Source organism: Arvicanthis niloticus, chromosome 12, assembly GCF_011762505.2.
Source record: "Arvicanthis niloticus isolate mArvNil1 chromosome 12, mArvNil1.pat.X, whole genome shotgun sequence".
Taxonomy (NCBI): Eukaryota; Metazoa; Chordata; class Mammalia; order Rodentia; family Muridae; genus Arvicanthis; species Arvicanthis niloticus.
Genome location: NC_047669.1, coordinates 29,512,741 through 29,535,922, shown reverse-complemented (window position 1 = coordinate 29,535,922; position 23,182 = coordinate 29,512,741). Strand labels below are relative to the sequence as shown.

General features: G+C 36.6%; 1 protein-coding gene across 28 annotated transcripts in view; it reads right to left on the bottom strand.

The window, feature by feature from the left end:
- Zbtb20 (zinc finger and BTB domain containing 20) overlaps window positions 1-23,182 on the bottom strand; it is a 716,739-nt gene that overhangs the window by 269,060 nt on the left and 424,497 nt on the right. The window contains exon 1 of one of the 28 annotated variants that reach the window (XM_076942945.1): window positions 7,930-8,023. The exons of the other annotated variants lie outside the window; for them this stretch is intronic. The gene's annotated coding sequence lies outside the window, so the exon portion shown is untranslated. Of the gene's footprint in view, window positions 1-7,929; window positions 8,024-23,182 lie in introns of those variants that run through there. 28 annotated transcript variants of the gene reach the window in all.

Here is a 23,182-nt window from a genome sequence, read left to right as displayed (position 1 = left end):
CAGTTGACTATTACTTGGGTATTACATAACCTTAATTTTAGAAACATAACTTAGTTTTCAAATATCAAACTCTAATTATTGACATGGTACTTTAGCTGCTATTGCTTGCTACGCCTTTTGAGGCACTGTCGGTTCTTATATTTAATAAGTATCCTGTATGTTCCAGGGAGTCTCCACTTTCAGTTTTCTTTCTTTCTTTCTTTCTTTCTTTCTTTCTTTCTTTCTTTCTTTCTTTCTTTCTTTCTTTCCTCTCTCTCTCTCTCTCTCTCTCTCTCTCTCTCTCTCTCTCTCTCTTTCTTTCTTTCTTTTTGGTTTTTCGAGACAGGGTTTCTCTGTGTAGCCCTGGCTGTCCTAGAACTCACTCTGAAGACCAGGCTTGCCTCGAACTCAAAAATCCGCCTGCCTCTGCCTCCCAAGTGCTGCAGTTTCAATTTTCTTTTCTAGCATCTCCATAATTCGCCAATCACGCCTGGACTCTGCACTGGAATCGTCTTTACCCATTTACTACAGTTTAGTGAGTACTGACCATTCTGAGGTGGTAGGGGAGAAATAAGCTTTGGCTCCTATCTCTCCAGAATAAAGAATTTCAAAAGCAGTGGCCACTATGTAGAGCCAGCTTTACAGCCCCTGCTCCTCCCTGGGAGAATCCAATCAGCATTCATTTATCAATCTAATTGCTTTAGTTATCTTGTAATGCACCTTATTCCTACCTTCTGCATAAATTATATTTTAGTTTTTATAGCTCACATTAATTTTCTTTTTTATTTTTTGTCATTACAGTCGGATTAGAGAGTGTTGCCTACCCAATATCTATTCTCCCCAGTCTTCCTAGCAACAAGATTCTTTCTCTGTTGCTTAGATTGTGTGACTGTGACTCACCTAAATGCCACAGACTCCTTAGCATGCTAATTAGCTTCCAAAATCTCTCACCTGAGGTTTGAAAAACCTGAGTGAAGAAACTGTTAAAGCATTTGCTTTTGGAGTAGGGGCTACATAAGTTGGGACAGAGGCTATTTTCAGGCATTCCAAATATTACCAGTCACAGGGAATTGTTGAAGAGAGAAATAAGTAGCTTTGGGTCATTTTAGGTTAGCGACTTTAAACATAAGGTGTGATTTAATCAGAAGCCAGAATAATCATGGCAGGAGGTGGAGAAAAAGACTCAGAGTTGCCTAAAGTTAGGGAGAACTTTGGTGGCAGTATTTAGCATCAGCCAAAATTGCAGGATTCTGTCAGAGGCTCCATAAACAAAGGACTGCATTATGTAATGCATCTTGTATTCCATTGTGAACTCTTCCCCTAGACAAGTTTACCACTTCCAGGCTGTCCAGAAGGGAAACTTCCTATCACCAATAAAAATTACAATTACAAGAAAATTGCCTTTAAAAAAAAAAAGAACAACTGAAATTAATTTTAACTTTTTAAATTGGGCAGACGAGAAATAATCTTGTTTGAAGGACTACCAAATAATTCAGCAATAGTTAGCAGTAACTGCTCAGTCCTTTTTCTGCCATTACTGATACTGACGCTTAGGTTGAATGTGATACTCTAGTCTAGGGCCATCTCGAAACAGAATCCTTCAGAGGCAGAAGTGGAAGGCACATATATGTGGGCAGCATGTAGCAATAGGGTATTTGTTATCAAGAGAAAAAAGTGTTGGTTACCATGCTACTCTAAGATATGCATAGTTCCACACTGACAAATTTAACTTTGATGTTACTTGCCTTGATTTCACATTTCCCTTGAAGTTGGTCCCTAATCACTGCAAGCACTTGCAAGTAACAGATAACATACAGGCCTTTCCCTCTGCCAGCTATTTTACTTCGGATGATGCCTTTTAGGCTGGGTGATGGTATCCACCACTTGACCCAGGGTAGTTCCAGTTTCCCTTAGGATTGCAAAGATGCAAACTTTTAATAGTGCCTGCTTTCACTTTTAAAAGCTCTCCAGTTTGGATAAAAAATTATGGGGCTGCCTGACTATAAGCTTAACAAGAGTTATTTACACTACACAGACAATATTTCTGTAGAGAAAATTTAAATTGCTAATATTGGCCAACATTCATGAAGAGAAAGATAGAAACTAACTCTCTTGCTTTACTCTCAGTACTTTAACCTGAAGAATCTTTCTGTCTATAAGCTTAAGATGAGAAAAAAAGTCAGATGAATTATAGACTGTGAACTATCTTAGGTCTTTAATTTTAGTAAGCATGCTCAGTTTAATTTACAAAAAGGTATTTTTATCCATAAAATTTACTAGTAAAAAAAAAACTTTGCAGTAAAATTTTTTGGATCTTGGATTTCAATCCTAATTCCACTATTTATTTTGTTGGCAAATTCAGATTAGTTCTGTGAATATCATTACTGCTAACTCCTTCAAAAATGACTCTAAGGATATTTTAAAAACCAACAGAGAAAGAGCAGTTCAAAGCTCAAAGTTACTAATAGTTACTATTATTTCATTTTATGAATATAGCATCTCCCTTTCAATTTCCAGGACACTTCTATGAAGAACAGCAAGATTACTCAAGCATGCTGGAGCAGGTTCTTTTCTCTGTCACCTTTCTGAGCTACAGATGGGTCACACCTGGGGATGAATTAGGCACCCAAAATGATCTAGAGAAGAAAACTGGTCAATCTGTGTACGCTGCTGAGAGAAGCCAAGGCTGATGATGGCTAAAGAACAAAGCTTTTGTCAAAAGTTAACATGGTCAATACTGGTTAATTCAGAAATGAGGTTTTCTTTTGTGATTATTTAAAATTCATTTCTTCAGAACTTTTAGTAATTATAGGAATTTTTGTGAAATTTCACTCATCTAAATGCTTTAGCAGATTTTTTTTTTTAAAGCTAGTTTTGTTATATATGGCATTTTTGTCTTTTAAATTAACTACTCCAAAAGTTTAGGTCTATGGAGCTTACTTTCAGGCACCATGATTTCCAGGAACAAACATGATTTTATCAATGAACTCTATCTTTAATATGTGCTTCTCTATTTTATGAAAATTCTACTTGCTAGCGTGGTAGATAGATAAGAGGTGGACAGTTGCTAAGTAACTGTGCATGGAGGCAGCAACTGGAGATTGCCAATGAGACTCTAGGGGGTTTTGTCTGTTCGTTTAGTTTTTTGACATTGTTTGATTTGTTTTTTCAAGATGGAACTCACTATATAGACCAGGGTGGTCTTGAACTCAGATAACTACCTGTCTCTGCCTCCCAAGTGCTGGGATTAAAGGTGTGTGCCACCACAGCCAGCTTCCTGATCTCTATCTCTGGGCTGAAAAGGGAGCAAGAGAAATCTTCCTCCATCCCTGCAGAGAAAGCAATACTCTCTCACACATTCTATCTATTAGGAGTTCACTTGTGTTTAACACGCCCCTCTTTAAAATGTAAATTTTCCTGTGAGCCTGTAAACCTCATTCACACCTTATTGTTAATTACTTTGGTGTTCTAGAATCTGATCAGCACTTAACTGATATTGGCAATCTAGGAGTGAACAAATAGTTCTGGGTGGAGAGGGAGAAAGCTGGGTGGAATAGAGCCAGAGGAGGTAGTGTAATCACTCTGGAGAAATGAAAATATACAGGTTTTCTAAAGCTTTGTCTAGGAGAGGGGCAGTAGCTAGGGTGCCACAGAATGAGAACTGTCTGATTGCCAGCATTATCTGAGAAAGAACAAGTCTGGGAGCCTACAAAAGTCAACTACTCAAATATTTAATCAGGACTACTTAGTTGAGCTTACTTTTTTTTGGAAATGTTTCTAGCTAATTTTTAGTACTATAATTCGATGACCGTGGCTTCTCAGATTCACCCAGTTCAAGCTCCTAGGCCAGGTTTCACCATCCACTCAACAAATTACAGAAGAAAAGTAAATGTGGTCTAATTGTTTAAAATTGTTTCATAGTATTTTTTTTCAGAGGTTACAAGTTGTAGTCCTAGAATATGCTGGAAAGTTTGAGAAGATCACCCACTTGAATGGTATTTTTCTCTTTGTCTTAGTATCATGAAACCTGGTGTCAAAAGGCTGGTGACTCAATCATAGAAAGTATGCACAGATAGAAACTTCACATTGCACCCTATATGTACATGTACAAATCTGGGTATGTGTATAAATATTATGTATCCATAAAAAATAAAATAGAACTTGGAAAGCCTTCAAAACTTGAATCACACTTTAATTGCCTTACACTACACATCTAGATAAGTAGAAATGCAAGGAAAAACACTTTATGCCATTTTGTAACAGCATTAATCACCTCTCATTTCATAGGAAAAATATGCTAAACTCTTCACTGCTAAGAAAAGGGTTTCTTTGCTGACAAATGGACAATGTGTTGCTTAGGGTTTCTATTGCTGAGATGAAACACAATGATTAAAAAGCAACTTGTGTGGGAAAAGGTTTATTCTGCTTCCATATCACTGTTTATCATTGAAAGAAGTCTGGACAGGAACTCAAACAGAGCAGGATCCTGGAGGTAGGAGCTGATTCAGAGACCATGGAGGGGTGGTGCTTACTGGCTTGCTCTCCAAGGCTTGCTCAGTCTATTTCTTTTCTAGATTCCAGGAACATCAGCCCAGGGATGGCCCCACCCACAGTGATCTTGCTTCTTCCCAAACAATCACTGTTAGAATGCTCTACAGGCTTACCTACAGCCCAATCCTAGAGATATGACCCAAACTTATGGAAGCCTTTTCTTGATTGAGGTTCCCTCCTGTTAGATGAGTTTGGCTTGTGACAAGATGACACAGAACTATTCAGCACAGACACATTTGTCTACTAGTATTTGAGCTCACTGGGCTGGAACACGCACTTCCGTCTTAGGCTACATGAGTTCCCTAGCTGCTTCTGTGCTATTTAAGAGTGCTACTGGTTTCTTAGTTTAAAGAACTGCCTTCCTTCAAAGTAAACTCTAATACGGAAATAAAGATATCCTGTGATGCACATCTATTTCTGTAGATGAGGGCTGGCAACTGATTTAGAATGCAGGAGACAGCAAATGCTATGTCACACATTCTTCAATCAATGTATCCCTTCGTGGCTTAGACACCTGATGCATTTTGTCACATAGAGGCAGTACTGGGAAAAGAAGTACATGTAGCTGTTCTTCAGTTGCTCACAAAATACTAGACAAGCACTATTTATTATGAAGCACATGTCTCCATACTGCCAGCTCACATATTATCCCAGTGAGTCATCACTTTAAGCTGTCTTGCTTGGAAACATGTGGTTCTCAGTTGGTCTAGAGAGTAACAGCTACTAAACTAAACTGGCATGGTTGAAGCACTGTTCCTTCAAACAGAGGGTTATTTCAGAGTAAATGAGAACTTCGACTTCTTTATCGTGTTTTTTAAACTTTATATATTGTACTGATTTCTCCTTTGACAGTCCTTCCTTTTCTATATAGTTTACCACTATTACTTTCCAGTTCTTTTGTGTGACAATGTGACACCTGATTGGTTCTCTGTAAATATCTGTGGAGTGTGCAACTGACCATCTGGACAAATATCATGATGTCAACAATGAAAAATAAACCCACCTTTTAATTATACAAATTAATGTATCTCATCTTAATTATGAGAGTTAATAAATCCATAATAACAACAAAATGATGACAACTTTCTGGGACTGTTTAGGAAATATGAAGTCTAGCACATTGAATATAAGAAATTCTAAAATCAGAAAACAAAACCCAAAACCAATACTTTTCAAAACTCCCAAATCCTATGTAGAGAGAAGCACAAACAATTCATCAAATATAAAATGGAAAACGTAGAATGAGAAGGTTGGTGACACTGATTTATTAAGGGCAGAAAGTTATATTTTTTCTCATCCAGTTCTGGAAAGATACACAAATCTGACAATGCCACCAAGAGCAGATCACAGATGGGTGTTTGGGACATAACAGGGACAGTAAATGAAGAGACTAGGTATTTAAGGTAAGTTTGGTCTGTGTGTCAACTACAACCTAAAATTATTGTCAATAATCCTCGTTTCCTGAATCCACTCTCTTTCACAGTCCTTCAGGCCCTGTATCAGGGTTCTTCTTTGTTACCTCTTTGTTACCAACAGAGTATGGTACAGAAATAATGTTTTGCCCATGATCTCAAATCACAGATGCTGTTCCTGTGACCATTTCTACCTTACTACTTGGAACCCTCCTTCTGGGAAAGCAAGAATCTGTCCATGTGGATACCCAAGCAACCCTATGGGCTAGTCAACATTGAATATCTAACCAAGTGAGTGAGAAATTTTTAAAGAATCATCTAGCCCCAGAAGAACTTGGCTTGACATTTTTTCAGCCTTTGTTGACATTTTGACTATAACACCATAACAAACCACAAACTATTTCATCAAGCCACTTCACCTTCCAATGATATGAGATTGCTGACAGACTGTGCTTGCTCATTCTCTTAACCCAAGAGCTCTGGGGACAATCAATGTAGTCATAGCTAACATGTGGGTGTGGCTAGTAGGGTGCTACCACTGGTATTACCATGTTGGGTATTGAATTTATTAATCATATTTTGGTACCTGCCATATACTTATCATAAGTCCAGGTTCAGCTGTGTTTTTCATTCATATTCTTAAGATAAAGCATTTTATATTATTTTAAATTATGGTGTGTGTGTGTTTGTGTGTGTGCGATGTGCACATGTATATTGGTGACTATAGAGGCCAGAGAGGAAGTATGATCCCATGCAGTGGGAGTGTGAGCTACCTGATATGGGTTTTGGGGAAAAATATCTCAGGTCCTTTGGAAGAAAACTCATAACCAGTGAGGGACCATTTCCCTAGTCACATATATTGTTATTTTCTAGTGAAGTAACAGACACTAGGAAATTAGAAACCAGAGCAGGAAGCTTTACAATAATGTTACCTAGCCAGGTAATTTAGCTTACTTTACATTCTGTTTCCACCCAAATGAGATGATAGCCATTGTGGTGTTCACTTTCATCTTGTATTTGTCTTTTTTTCATGAAGTTTTGTCACCTATATATAAACCTGTGTACTTACATATATGTACTAAGTAATGATAGTGTGTTCAGATGTGTAAACTGGCCACGTAAAATTCATAAAATATGGTAACGTATAGTATACCGACATTTAATGATGTATATTTCAAATTATATTAATGATTCATCTATATTTGTTGCCCGACAAAGATTTCATTCATTTTTAAATCTAATTTTGATATTTCCAATATGGTAAAATAAAAAAGAATAATAAGCCCTTATATCAAAGAATTATGCAGATGTGCAACAGCAGTGAAAGTATATTTAGAATAATTTAAATGAGATAATTCCCTCTGGAAATGAAAAAATACACAGAAAACTAATTCTGAAATTCAAATGTTTTGTTCCCTAAATATAATAGGTATTAAGTAGCATATAATAAGACAGATAAATTGTTATTATAACAACACACACACATACATATATAGTGAGTTCTCAGAAGTTTGCTGAAATGAATATTACAAAGCACAGAATAAATGGAAGTACAGTAAGAGCTGCCTGAATACAAACAGCATGTTACAGTTTGGAAAACTTAACCATGAGTAACTGAATATTAAAAATCATCTACTTTTTTATGTAAAAGATGCAGACTCACAATGTAGCTCTGGCTAGACTGGCACTTGCTATGTATATACAACAGGTTGGCCTTAAACTCAGAAATTAGCCTGCCTCTGCCTCTAGTATGCGGGGACTAAAAGTGTGTGCCACCACACCTTAAAAATTATGTGTGTGTGTGTGTGTATGTGTGTGTGTGTGTGTATGTATATTACAAAGATATTAACTGTTCTCACACACAATTGACAAAGAATTACCTATAGATTGCTTAATATTTTTATCCCCAAAGTGTGTGATTGTACTCTAAAACATAACTAGGAAGTTTAAGTAATGACATAATCAAATAAGGAGATTTCAACCTTACTTTACACCCTTCCCTTCGTCACTCCAGGACCTTGTGCTTTGTCTTGATGGCACAACCTGGAAATTGGCCTCATTTGCTAATAAGAGAGATAACATAGTTTCAGTCAGTTGTTTCCCAATATCTTTCTGGCTAACATCAGTTTACAATGAATGGTGTTGGTAAAGGTCAGTTATTTAATTCTGCTTTGTTCCTGGGTACTGGGAGAAGAGATATGAAGTTGTCCTTAGACTAAATAAACTTCTAATCCATGTAGCTTTTCATTATGAAAAAGCCAGATGAACTGAGGATTTCCTCACTGTTAAGCTTTAGTAGACACTGCTCTGGCCACAGCACTTGTCTTTGATTTTATATGGTTACAAAGAATGTTATAGAAATCCTATCTGTAGCACAGATGGGGGCAAAGAGGCCAGTTGGTAAAGTTCACTATGCTATGAGGACCTGCATTCAGTCCTGAGAGACCATTTTATAGAATGGTGAAGGGAGCGATGCATACCTGTAGACCTAGTGCTATGACAGGAGAAGGAAGGCATGTGGGGCTTGATAGTCAGTCAGTCAGTCAGTCAGTCAGTCAGTCAGTCAGACAGACAGGTTTACTTGGTTTACTCATTTCAAAAAAAAAAAAGAAAAGATGTGACAACCATCTGTCACCTGACTTCTGTCCTCCATATTTGCATGTACACACATACGTATGCAACCCTCTACATGTACCTGTATACATGAACACACATATACACAGAAACTATAAAGTAAACGTAATTTCATTTTTAGTTTTTCATCTGCTGAAAAAAATGTGCTGAGTGTGGACTAAAGGAAGAAAAGAGATTGTTGAAAGAATTTTCAAAATATGGTTTAAGGCCCATGAGAAAAATCTGAAAAGAATACAAAAACTTATCAGAACTATTGAGAGGGCCAAGACATTTTGAAGGAGAATTATCTTTAAAAAGAACCAATGATTGGGGCCATTTATTAAAGACATGGGGCATAAATGTTTCAGAAATAATTTTCCCCTAATTCCTCAGTTTTATAAACCTCCTACACTAGAAAGACAAACTGGAGGGTAGTGGATTGGAAGGAAGGGAGGAGTTCCTGCCGACTCTCCTCCCAGACACCCTCTTCAAAGCAGGACCACAAGGGGGCAAGGAGTCTGGGAAAGGTTCCTGTAGCCTCATTTGTGGAGAATGAAAGGCATGTCTTCTCTCTCCCCTTGTCACTGAGTTCCTATTTGGTGAACAGACTATTTCTTCCAGTGAAAACTCTGCTTCCATTAGAGACACGTGAGGCCTAAGGCAACAGGCAAAGGCAACTGGGGCACAGCCCAGGTTAAAGGTTTGTTTTGGAGAGTGCACTGATAGAATGTGGTGAAAGCAAAATGTATTGCAAAATAAGAAAAAAACCAATTTTTCATCCAACCTATTGTATAACAGAGACTGAGTTGACTTTTCTACTATAAATGTAAAGAAAACAAAAGTTTCATTCATCTCCTTGTAATGCTGCCAATCTAATTTGCTATTAAATTTCCATTCAAAAGGTCTATTTTGTTTAGTTACAAGGGATTTGATCCTCTTAAACTTTCCCAGGCAGTTTGTATGGGAAGGCAGTTGCTAAGGGTATTCCTAAGGGAACATGCAAAACACTGGAAGATAAATAACTTCAGCACAATATGCAGATTAGGTAGATTGGAAGGTTTATGAAATACCTTCACAGAGCAAAGAAAAGCTTCAGAATTCTGAGTTAGACTTGCTAGTGAATGGCTATGGCTAGGGAGCTGGGCCAGTTGATAAAATGCTCGAAGCACAAGCATGAGAATTTGAGTTCAGATCTCCAGCACCCACAGATAAGTTAGTGGTGTGAGCTTGAAACCTCAGAACAAAGATCCCTTAGGCTTACCTACCAGCCCGCCTAGCAAAACTGGGGAATTCCAGGTTTAGTGATAGACCCAATCTCAAAAAATAAAGTGGAGATTGATTGAAGACGGCTACTGAGGTAGAAATTTGGTCTCTGAGTGCACGCACACACATGTGTACATGAGCCCATACTTACATGTGTATAAATATCATTATACACATATATAACACACATCATACACACAGCTATCTCACTTAAAATATATGTAATAAAGAAATAAAACAGCCAGAAGTTAGCTGATTCTCAAGAGCTGAGACAGGGTAGTTTGTGCTTCTCAAGAAGGGAAGACTGACATCACTCCTTACGAACACACACAGGGTTACCGAGGAGGGAGACAGAAAGGAATGCTCACTGTTTTTATCTCCCACTCTTCCCTTCCTGCCTTCCCTTACCTCTGGAGTTCATTCTCAAATGTAAAACCTAAGAACACAAGGCCCTACAGCCAGTTTGGAGATCTCAAAACCCATAGTAAGGTAGAGATTCAGAACAGACCTTGTATTAATTTAGATAAGCTGAATGAAATGAGTAATGAGATATTCTTGGAGAAACATGGTAGTCTAGGATCAAAATTGACCTCACTGTGGCCTTGAACAAGTCACTCTCAGCTTGTCATCTGTGACTCAGGGACTAGCTGTGAAAGAGTCAGAAGTGTGCTGACAGTACTCACTGTGCATTCCACATTCCTCTATTGGCTCTCTAACCTGCGTTTGCTTTGTAATTATGACAATTATGTGAAAGAAAGGAAATGTACTGGGTCATGAGGTGCTAATTCTTTGTGATATTTGGTAATGGACTAAGTGCTTTCTTGGTGAGATCTCTATTTGCAACTGATAAAATGTTGTTTAATATCTTTTATACTTACACTTTGAAGTAGCTGACTAAGAGAAAACAAAGTTACACTTTAAGTAAAGTTACATTAAATATATTTTGTGCTGTTTTGATTAAGCTATCAAAATCTTAACTTGTTTTGACATTTCTTTATTATGTTATCATTGGCTGAAATTTTACTGATAAATCTATTAGCAATTAAAATTATTTACTACATTAATACATATATTTTTCACTGTCTTACTATATTCCTCTAATATCATTAGCACCTAAAACCACACTGTGTGTAATATGAAGCACTTATTGTGCACTTGCTGTATAACACATTTGCTACGCTATATGCAATACTAATGTTACAGATCACAAGCTACAAAAGCTGTCCTCCTAATGACAGCATTGGAGAAGCTGCAATCTACAATAGCATAATGAAGGAATTAAAGCTGATGTACAATACAGAGAGAATTTAGAGAAACAACTTCCATGAATCTGATTAGAATTTGGACAAATGCACTTTAAAGTTCAAAATATAGTAAAGGAAGATCATCAAGGACACGGTCAGGAATGATATGGTCTATCACTATCAACAGTAACCCAGAACACATCAAGGGGAAGCCAGGAAGATGAAGTACTGCATCCTAAAGCAAAAGTAAATGTGATTTATTTAAGCCTATATTCTTGATTAATTAACAGTGCATAGATTACATATGTAAATCTAAAGATGCACAATATCCTATGCTGACCAGGTGCCATAAAAACTTAATAATTGAAAAGTGTCTTTGGAGGTCAGTAGAAAAGAGAGAGTCCATAGAATATGTACTGACCTCCAGTCATAATTTCAATGCTATGTATTTTCATCTCCAAACTCTGTATATTCTTAGATTAAGAAATACTATTGTCTATGGAAAACCTTGACATTGGCTCCCATAAAAGCATATTCTCATAGACCAAAGATCTTGAACATCAATATTCTGAGGACGTTTGGGTACTGTCATAGTTTCCTAGTACATCCTTCTCCTGGCACTACTACAGTCATTATTGCTATCATACTAGAATTAGCTCTACTGTGTATTTCCCATTGGCTCTATAAGTAGGCCATGGGGGTATGGGAATCAGTTGCTCAGTTGTTATTTTCATGGCCATTTTAATCATAAACACTTTTAGTTCCTGAATATTCTAAAGCTATCTATGCAAAATGTATTTCTCATTGCTAATAATACTATGCATCTAGAATCAAATTTCATTAAAATATGAGAGAAAATAACATTAACATTAAAACCTGAGTATATACCACAGTGAAAGGATGTAAGGTGTACTTAGGCCTTTGGAATTTCTGATGCATCACTGTAAAACATCCTTTATCCTTTTGATAAAACTGAGGTCAAGTTTCTAAAAAATGCAAGTTGTTAAAAGCAGGAATAAATGAATGAAGGATGAGTCAGCTCATTTGATAGAAAGGCTATAAAAAATACTTGAAAAGCATACCACATGACTTGGTAAATATGCAGTGTATCAAAATGTAGTTGCCATCTGGCGTTGATAGACAGGGCTAAAATATGTGTTTTTAAAAAAGGAAGAAAGGAAATAACTCAGCCAGGTTAATGTGCTTGTGTCTGCATTTCATAATTCAGGTATTAAGTGCTTTAATAAATATTCACGATGAGAGAAAGAAAGACTCCTATTACAGCCAGATTTGGGTAATGTTAGTTGGGTGCTGAATATCAAGAAGTAAAATCAGATAAGACCCAATCATATTGAATAAGCTAACACAGACTGTGTGTTTTAGGTAAAGGAGAATTCTCAGTTTTAAAAATCATGCTCCAAGAACACCAGCTTCACAGTTAAGCACAGAGAAAAGCGAAGCTTACATTTGGAAAGGAACTGAAATCTTGCCTGTTATCAGCTTTGAATATTCAATTATTCTCTTTTTGGCTCTGACTATTTAAAAACACAGAAAAAACAGAATAAATAAAAACATTCTTTGGATAGTAGAAAGAAGAAAAAATAATTTTTAAACACCAGACATTTTTGGTGTTCTTAAACTATAGTTTGCTATTAACCTTATAAATTGTCTTCAAACAGAAGGTAAATTTGGATTAGCCCCCCACCCCAGTGCTAGGAAAGAGAGCATAGAGGAGCAGCCTCACTCAGAAGAGAGGATACTGAGCAGTATCGCAGAAATGTAATGTGTAGCAACACCGCCAAGCACTTTTTGCTATTGGTTCCTTGTCTTACCAACACTGGATTTCTGAATCCTGACAATTTATGTTCTAGTATGTCTCTTGCAGTCAGACTCATGGGCAGAGAAAGGTGTTTAACATAGATTTGAAGGTTAATTAACACAGTGTCTAGGGACATGGTTTGGTTGAAGTATTATAGATGAGAATTGATTACAGTTAAATCTGCATTTGTCAAAAAAACAAGGTAAAAACTGTATGCAGCAGACTTGATATTTTATTGATACATAAAACTTACCTATGTTTATGAAATGCCATGTGATGTTTGGATATATGCCAATTCAGGATAAACATTATTTCTCAAAAATTTATTAATTCTTCATGCTAAAATATTCAAAATCATTTCTTCTAGTTTTAAATAAAGTTTGCAATGCCCATCTTTGCCTACTGTTTACCAGAACCTCATAATGTACTCTTTCTAACTGTAAATGAGGACTATATTGAATAAACTGGTTCCATCTCCCCCTATCCACCCTGACTCTCAGGTATCTAATCTCAATTTCTAAATCAGCATCTTTAGATATCACATGAATGAGATCATGAACTCCTTGTTTTTCTCTGAACAGCTGATTTCATTTAGTGTATTATCTGTCTTCACATTCTTTCCACACTGTTACAATCGACAGGACTCCATCCTTTTAGAGCTGAATAATGTTCCATTGTATAAATGTACTATATATTTTAACTCATTCATCAGCTGTTTGACATTATGTTGTTTGCACTTCTTTGTTGTTGTCAAGCACACTGAAATGAACACAGCAGTGCCTATGTCTGTTCAGCATGGCAGCTTTGCCATCTTTGGCTATATACCTAGTACTGGATAACCGGTCAGCAGAAGCTTCCACTCTGATGTAATCTTGTTACTTTTGCTTTTGTATTCTGAAACTAACAATTTTAAAACATAACAAAAATTTTAATAAATGATTAGCATATAACCATTATTCTAAGAGAGATCATTTTTTTTCCACCACAGATTAAATTTGCCTCTTGTGGTAGTTTGAATAGGTTTGGCCTCCATAGACTCATGTGTCTGAATACTTGGCCCATAGAGAGTAGCACTACTATGAGGTGTGGCCTAATTGGCAAAAGTGTGTCACTGTAGTGGTGGGCTTTGAGGTCTCTTATGCTCAAGGTCCATCCAGTATGGAACACGGTCTTCTTCTGCTGTCTTCAGTCTTCAGATCAAGATGTAGAAGTCTTGGGTCCTACAGCACCATGTCTACCTTGATGTTGCCATGAATCCTACCATGATGGTAATGAATTGAACCTCTGAAATTTTAGTCAGCCCCAAAGAAAAGTTTTCCTTTAAGAGTTGCCATGGTCATGGTTTTTTCTTCACAGCAATAAAATCCAAACCAAGAGACCTTTGTAAACACACAAGTGACAGTTTTTTTTTTTTTTTTCGCCTTGTGTTCTGGTTATTTTTGTATACAATTCTGATATCCATCAACAATGTTGTGTATACTTTACTCTATTTGGGTTTATTTGCTTATTCGTATCCTATTTTGTATATCAATTTACCATATTTTCATCTTTCCAGTTGTATTATATTTCTTTATTGTAATAAGACAGCATGACCATAAGCCACTTGGGAGACTTCCACATAATAGTTCATTATAGATGAAGTCAGGACAGCAATATAGAGGCAAGAACTGAAGCATAGACCATGAAGGAGTGCTGCTTACTGGGCTGCTTCTCATGGCTTGAGCAATCAGTTTTGTTAGAGCATATGTCTTCACATTCTTTCCACGCTATTTGTCCAGGGATGGCACTGTCCCCAGTGAGCTGGACTCTGCCACATCAATCACTGGACATCACAGACTCGCCTACAGCCCAACCTCTTCCCAAATGATTCTAGCTTGTGTCAAGTTGAACACACACACACACACACACACACACACACACACACACACACACTCAAACAAAATCAGCCAGACACCACCTTTAGAAATTTGATAAACTCACTACTATATACACATTTCTATCTAAGTCTCTTTGAGGACCTAATATTCAGAACATTTTGGTAAGTCAGTAGGACTATAAAATCCTGAGTCGGGGAAGTGTTTAACTCTAACAGACATCAACTAAGTGTTTCAAAGTGGCTCTTCCATTGTGTATTTCCTGCAGCAAATATGAGAGAGGTTTCTCATTCTCTGCCAGTGTAAAAACAGAATTTTCCATCACTGTTAGTTGATTATACCTCACAAGTTCTGGATATAAATATTTTGCTGACAAATCCATTGTGAATATTCTTTGCAGTCTTCTCTGTGCCCATTCATAGTCACAATGCCATCAGTTTATGAAGAGGAAATTGAAATTTTGATAGAGTTTAATCATCAATAATTCTTTTTACATGTAAAGCTTTCTGCTGCCTGTAAATATTTGTCATTTCAAGGAAAGATTTTTATTTTTCTACATGTTATTTTAGAAAAATTTCACTTTTGTGAAGGTATTTAATACATACATATCAAATTAATCTTAGGGTATAACAAGACAGATGTCAAAGTTTTTTCCTCTTCACATATATAGTTGTTTAAGTACCATTTGTTGAAAACATTTTCCTTTCCCAATTACATTTTTTTGTCTTCTCTCTTTTCTAACCCCAAATCAATTGACTACATATGCTTGAGGTTGGTATTCGGGTCTCTATTCTCCTGACAACCTATTTTGTCATGAAAGGGGATGGGGATAGACATTATTGTATCCAGTTACTATATCCGTTCTGTTTGTTCTTTTCTTTGTTCCCTTTTGCATACTGCCAGATATTATTTGATAATATATAAAATTTATAAAATTAGTTCACAATTTTCTCTAAAATTAGAAAAGTAAACCACTGTAAAAGTTTTATTTTTATTTATTTATTTATGTGTGTGTGTGTGTGTGTGTGTGTGTGTTTGTGTACAGGTACCCATGGAGTGCAGGATTGGGTGTTAAATGCCCTAGTGATGGAGTTACTGTCAATTGTGGGCTGCAAACCAAAATTGAGTCTTCTTAAGAACAGAAAATGCTCTTAATTGCTGAGCCATCTTTCCAGGCCTAAATTGAGATTTTAATTGGAATTGTTCTGGATCTATAAACTCCTATAGGAAAAATGCTATCCTAAAATCATGGCTCTTCAGAATAAAGAGTATTTCTTTAAGTCCTTTTAGTTTTAAATTTTGAGACAGCCCAATCCAAGGCTGAAGGAAGACATTACTATTTTATAATCTCAAAATATTGTAAAACATTTTACATTTTCATTTAGATAATCTGCTACTACTATATGAAAATAAAAGGTTTGTATACTGAGTCTGTGATCTCTCTCAATGTATTAATTAGCACTAGTGGTTATATAACTACTAAGTTTTGCTAAAGTAAATCATCACAGCATATGTGAACAAAGACAGTTTTATACTTCATTTCCTGTTTTTACAGCTTTAATTTTATTTTCTTGCCTTATTGCTTTTGATAGTATCTTTAGATTAGTGTTGAACAGAAGCAAAAACCCCGGCCATGTACTACAGCATAGGAGGAATGCACTCAGCTTTTCATCTTTGGCTACCTTAGTGCTGGGCTTCTGCCTTCCATCAGGCAATGAGGTTCCAACCAACTCCTTTACATCACACTTATTATTATAGCACTTACTAAGTTAAAACAAACTTTGGAAATGTTTGTGTTTAATTTTAGGGATTTGTTGAATTTATATTGATTTGCTTTCAAATTTTAAATTTATTAGATTCTTGAGCTAACACTTGATTGCAGAGTATTACTTCTTCCCAGATTGCTAGAATCATATGTATGTATGTATACACACAGAGACATATACATAATTTTAAAGTCAGAGCTTCGTGTGGTCCATCTGTCTTTGCCTCCCAAATGCTGTGATTAACGATTAAAGTGCCCAGCATTGATAATATTTTGTTTTTAATAATAATTATGACAAGAACTGTGAGGACTGGTCTTTACTTTTCTATTTTGTACTATCTCTTAAGTTTTGTTAAACAGATTGTCTATTCCATGAAACAATTAGAAGTGATTTTTATCTCCTATATTTTCTAAATCTACTACTCAGGATGAGTATTATCTATTCCATGAATGGTTTTTGTAATTCTTTTGGGAAACAATTTGGAAGTCAGGTTTTCATTTCAGAAATGTTTTTGATAAAATACCTTCATTTCTTTTTTAAGTACATAATAATTTAAATCTATATTTACAGTATTAATTTTAATAATATGTTTTTAAATGAATTTGTTTTATCAAAGTTGAAATTACTGTCATGGTTGTTACATAATAGTTTCTTATTGCTTTAAAATCTTTATGAATTATTCTTCATTGATGATGCTGGTAACTTACATATTTCTAACATGTATGTTAGAGACAGATTAAATTAATCCTTTCAGTATTCCAATTTTAGGTTCATTTACATATTGCTTGTATTTTATTTGATGGATTCCTGTTTTTGTTACTTTAATTTTCTACTTCTTACACAGACGTTTAAAGTAATAAAATTTTCTTTTTTTAACGAGGAACTCATGACACTGAGGATTTTGCTCTCCTGAAATTTTGAGTCAGGGCCTCTGCAGCGTTTCTCCAGAGCCATGTGCACTGCCTCTCACAACTCTCTCAGGGTTTCCACTGACAACAGGTACTACTGTATTTATTATGTGAAGATCTCTTTGTTACACAAACTCCTGTCATCTGTTTTTCTTTGTAAGCACTTTAAGTTGATATTTCATTTATGACTAGTTATCGGTTGGTGTTTGATTGCTCCCCAAATTGACAATATTGCCCCTTCTGGATCCTTTTGTGGTTTTTGTGGTTTGATTTCTAGAAACTGAACCCAATATCTATATATGATTTTTGCACAATTTTGTTGACATTTTCAGCTTTAATACTTCAATTATCATTCATGTACCATACTTTCTCTTGCTACCTTCAATAGGTAGTTAAATATCTCCAACAAATGATTTTTATTTTAGATATTATACTTTAAAATATCATTCAGTTTTTTCTATTCTTCTGGACAATATATTAGAGATACTGATATTGTTTACTGGGTTATCTGACATATTTTCAGTCATTTTTCCTCTTGGACTATTTATTTTTTTGGTTCTCTGGCTCAAGCCTGAGCCTAGATTTTTTAACTATTTTTTCTTAGTCTGTGTTCAAGTTTAGTTACCATTTCTTTTGTCATTTCAAATTTCAATATATCTTTAAAGATTTAAAGAAATATAGATATTATGTTTTAATTTTTTTACATTTCTTCATCTATTTTCTTATTTTTCCTTCATAAATTCTTTTAAGACTTGAATATATATCTAATATTTGCTTTAGATACTTATTTACTAACTACAACTTCTGGACCATCTACATATATCTTTCTATTGGGTTCTTTAAGGAACACAGTTGCAGGTCTCATACAGATATCAACCAGTTTGGTATATCAGACCTAGGATCGAAAATGATTCCTAATGAGATTCTGCTATATTCATAGATTGGTGCCTAGTCCAATTATCATCAGAGAGGCTTTACCAAGCAATTGATAAAAACAGATGCAGAGACCCACAGCCAAACATTAGGTGGAGCTTGGGGAATCCTGAGGAAGAAGAGGAGGAAGGATTTTAGGAGCCAGAGGGAGTCAAGGATAGCATAAGAATACCCATAGAACCAATTAACCCAAGTTCATAGGGGCTCACAGAGACTGAATCACCAACAAAGGAGCCTCTATGGGACTGACCTAGGCCTCTGCAAATACATTACAGTTGTGCAGCTTGGTCTTCATGTAGACTGCAAATAGTGGTAAGACGAGCTGTCTCTTACACTGTTGCCTGCCTTTGGGACCCTTTCCTCTTACTGAGCTGCCTAGTATAGCCTTAATAGGAGAGGAAGTGCCTAGTCTTACTGCAACTTAAAACTCAATCTCTTAACCTGGTCTCCAGTAAGATTCTTGTCACAATTTAAATATACTTTAAATAGTACTTAAATATGAGTTTTGAAAACTGAATATAATTCAAGTGTCTACAGATGTTCCTCTCTCAACAGAATGTCATTTCCTTATGAGAAAAGAGTTTTGTCACATTAGAAAACGATTTACAGTAGTTATGAACATGCTATGTGTTTTACTTTCTAAATATAGTCAATAACTATGTACAAATGAAATTAGATAGACTTATGGGTAAAGAAAACTACCTTAAAGGACTTATTTGCTTGGGAGACTGGTGACACAAGTTGGTTACACAAGTACAAAAATGAGTCTCTTCATCCTCACTGATCTTCCAGTCTCATTCTAAAAAAGTATTTGTTAATAAACAAATACTATTTGATCAGAATCCCATTTCACAGTAAACCATAACACAAGGCACTAAGGAAAGTTTCCAGGCTCCAGAGTCAAGTTCCAAGCATTTGCTGTAACTACCTATGATGAAATGACATCTGAGATATCTTTCTGAGATGAAAGACATCTAAGGCATACACCACCAATTCTAATGGGATACATCTCCAGTTAATCTCCTCCCCCTGCTCTCATATTAGAACTTGCTGTTGATTCTTTTCATATTCTTGGTCATTTTATTAAAAGGCAGCAAAATGGAGATCAAAGACTAAAGCAATGAGTGACCAAAATTATTTCTCGAATCAGTGAACCTGAAACACCCTGTCCAATTCTGGGTATCTCTTCTGCCCTTTAGGACTCTGTTTCAGGTTAATCTCTTCTACTTTTGGCTTGTAAACCACCTACTATTATACCAGGCCAATCACCCCAGCAAATCACTGTAACAGACCGATTGTTAATTATTTGCTTTTATTTCTCAACAGCATTGCAGGTGATGGATGGTAACCAAATGCAGAGTGAGATGAGGTCTTCATGTACTTTATGTTTCAGTTAGGCAGAATTTCCCCAAACTCGTAACTGAAAATCATCCAGCTCATCGATGTATGTACATGTTCTATGTAGAAGGTTCTTCCTTTGTTATGATTTTACAAAGGCTAGTCATTTTAAGAAACTGACTACTTCCTATAGGTCCTTAACCCTTTAACCATGACAAGTCCTGAGAGTCCACTGCAGCCTGTGACTACTGGCAGTGGTCTTTACTCTCTGATCCTTCTGGTGGACCCTCAGTTCTTACTGCTTTAGCCAATTTTAAGCCATCTTGTAATCAACTTAATTTTTAAAGTCTTTGTACACATTAGGTAATATTTGTCCTCTGAACTCCCAGGGGACTGTGGTAACTGCCCAACGAGGAAGCCCTACCCTTCATTATTCAGCAACAGCTTGAAGAGTACTCTAATTCCAACCTTCCGCCCTCTGACAGCCCAGCTGCATCAAAGGCTGTGTTCCCTGTTTGTTTGTTTTTTTCCTGAAACAGAATCACCATTTCAAACTGAATCATCCATTACTAAAGGATGGACTCTAGGTCCAAATTTTAAAAACATGTGAGCCGTAGCAACTCTGAATTGGATTATGACTTATGTCAGAGTCTGGACATCTGCAGTCCCCTCTCCTCTAGCCTCTGGATCCCCGCATGCTGTTCAGGGGAAGTTACTGGCTTCTGAACTGAAGGTTTGAAAATGAAGGCATTCTCTTTTGTGGAGAATAGTCCTTCAGCAATTTAAACAAGCAGCTTTGTGATCAAAATAATTCATAAAGGAGAAGATTTATGAAGAGACTTCACGAGCACACAATGCATTTTTTAAACTTTGTTTTTTAAATAAATCTGTCAGTACACAAGCCAAGGCAACACATCTGAATGCAATATCAGTGGACACACCCTGAACGCCTCTTCTGTGCTTGCCTAAGACTGCCGGAAAAGGGAAATACTTCTCTTTGTCTTCTTGTTAAATACTAGTTTAAAACAAAATTTAAAACACAGTTCCATGCAAAAGCTTTAAGATACTGTGCATATTATTACCTTCTCATATAGAAAACTTGTCTTTAAAAAACATGTTTTCCATCTAAAGCCCGTTCTTATTTAAGAAAATTAAAAAAAAAAAAGAAAAGAAAAGAAAAGAAAGAACCCAACTTGTATGTATCCCTCTGGCACAGGAGACTGTTCTAATCTCCTTTATCAGGTTTGAGTGATAGCTCTGCTCCACGAGTATTGACAGGGCCGTCCTGTTTCTCAGGCTTTCGATTCTCTCAGTTGGAGAAGGATACAGTGCATTTTCACATTCTCAAAGTCTGCAGTTGTTTTTATATAAGAAGCAATTTGCTTGGGTCACGTCAGGTCGAATGGGATGCCTGCCCAGCTCTTGGTTTTAAAGGAAAAACATACAGAAAGACACAAAAACACAGCAGTTTCCTTCATTAAATTCCACTCTACCTGCCATGGGCTTCTAGCCACAATGGAATTTCCCACCCTGGCCTAGCCTAGCCTAACTTTTATTTTTAGGGATTTTTTCCCCCTTTAAATCTTATGAGCTTTATTTCAAGTGAACTCTGAGGCAAAGTTTATTAAATGATAGAGTAATTGCCTGGTTTTAGAAAAGTAGACTCAAAAACAAAATGCCAAGTGACCTTACATAATATTGCTGTATAATCACCCTTTGGATAATAGCCTTAAAAAAAAAAGGTTCAAATCTGCACAACAACACAGCTATACAATTTAAAATCAAACCTTGTATCAGGAATAGAATAGGGAAAAGAGTGACTACAATGGTCTCCTCTACCTAACTGCATTAGATAGAGATAATTTTAGAGAAAACAAGGACTATATAGGAAGAGAGAGGTGGGAGAATGAAGAAAAGAGGGAGCAGATGGGTTTTTTCTACTTAACTGCAAGAGAATTTTAGTGAAAAAAATATGGGAATATATAATATATAGGAGGAGAAAGGTGGGAAGTGAGAGAGACAGAGAGAACAGGTACACAAACACAAGGTTTTAGGCCTCTCTTTCCAGAAAGCCATTTAGGCTTTTGCCACTGCCTAGAGGCAACTGATTTAATCAGTATTGTTCATGGGGATTATCTAAACTATGAAAAGCAACAGGGAGAACTTCCCAAGAAACCCAGACTGGGTCTGTGTGAAACGCTTGGTTTGTGGCCTAAAGCTAAGTGGAATGATCACATGTAGGAAGGGTGCTAGCAAAGAGCTCAGTACCTCTGCGACTCTGTCTCCAATTTACTTCAGTGCCCTGGCAGTGGGAAAGCTCATGAACCGTCCTTGCCTAAAAACTGATGAGAGATGGGGAGGGGGAGGGGAAGGGGGAGGGGAAGGGGGGAGAAGTAAGTGTGTGTGTGTGTGTGTGTGTGTGCGCGCGCGCGCGCGCGGCACGCAGCGGCGTGAGAAAACAAGTAAAGAAGGAAGGAAAAGAAGGCGGGAAGGAAGGGCTAGTAACGAGGGAGGAAAATGTTCCTTCCTGTGATCTCTGCTCAGCTTACATATAAAAGCGAAAACATGCGATTTGGCGGATTCGAATCCTATCGCCTACACTTTTAGCAAAAGCTTTGTCAAAACTAAACCAGATGCCATGTCAACACACTTTAGCTCACAAGTTTGCTCCTTCACTCCTTATTTTTAACTGTCTGTTGCCTAATTTCCCTTCAAAGGAAGCTTACTTTTCAGGTATGTCATTTGGACCAGGCATTTGTATCTACCAGGGGTTTAGCCTTTTATCTCTGACTGCTTGTTAAACTGCCAGGTAATACAGCCACTCCTTTAGGGTCCCAGCACATACATAAACCAGACATTAATCCATCCTGCCTGACTTCTAGAACCATGTGCTACTTGGGGCCATTACATGAATTTGTGAGTAAACAAAACCTGCTGATAATGTGACTCTGGAACAGGAAGAGCAGCAGTGTGTCAAACTCTGCAGAGGCCAATGCTGCTGTCATACTACAAGACACATTTTCTTTAAGGAAGCTGCCTAAATTGTATTCTACTCACCACAGGCCTCTAGCCATAAGAACAGACTCCGTGGGTACTGCATGGCTACGTGATACTACTCCACCTTAAGTATCAGATAGTTACTTAAAAAAAAATGCCATCTTTCTCAAAGAAAATAAAGGAGCTCATCCTGACACTTAACAGTAAATTTAGTGATTTTAGAGTTCCTTCTAACTTTATAGTAAATGTTCCAGGGACATGTGAACTTGTATTTATACAATCTCAGCATCTCTGAGGCTACGTATTTTCTTCATGATGCCTGAACAATCTGAGACATTGAGCCACTATTTAGTTTGTGAATGTGTTGGCAAAGTGACTCTCCTGAAAACGATAATTAAAGGGAATTAATGAGAAAACTCTCCCTATGTTTTAGACAGAACATGAAGATTAATGGTGGTATTGAAGGATCTAAGAATCCGGAAAAT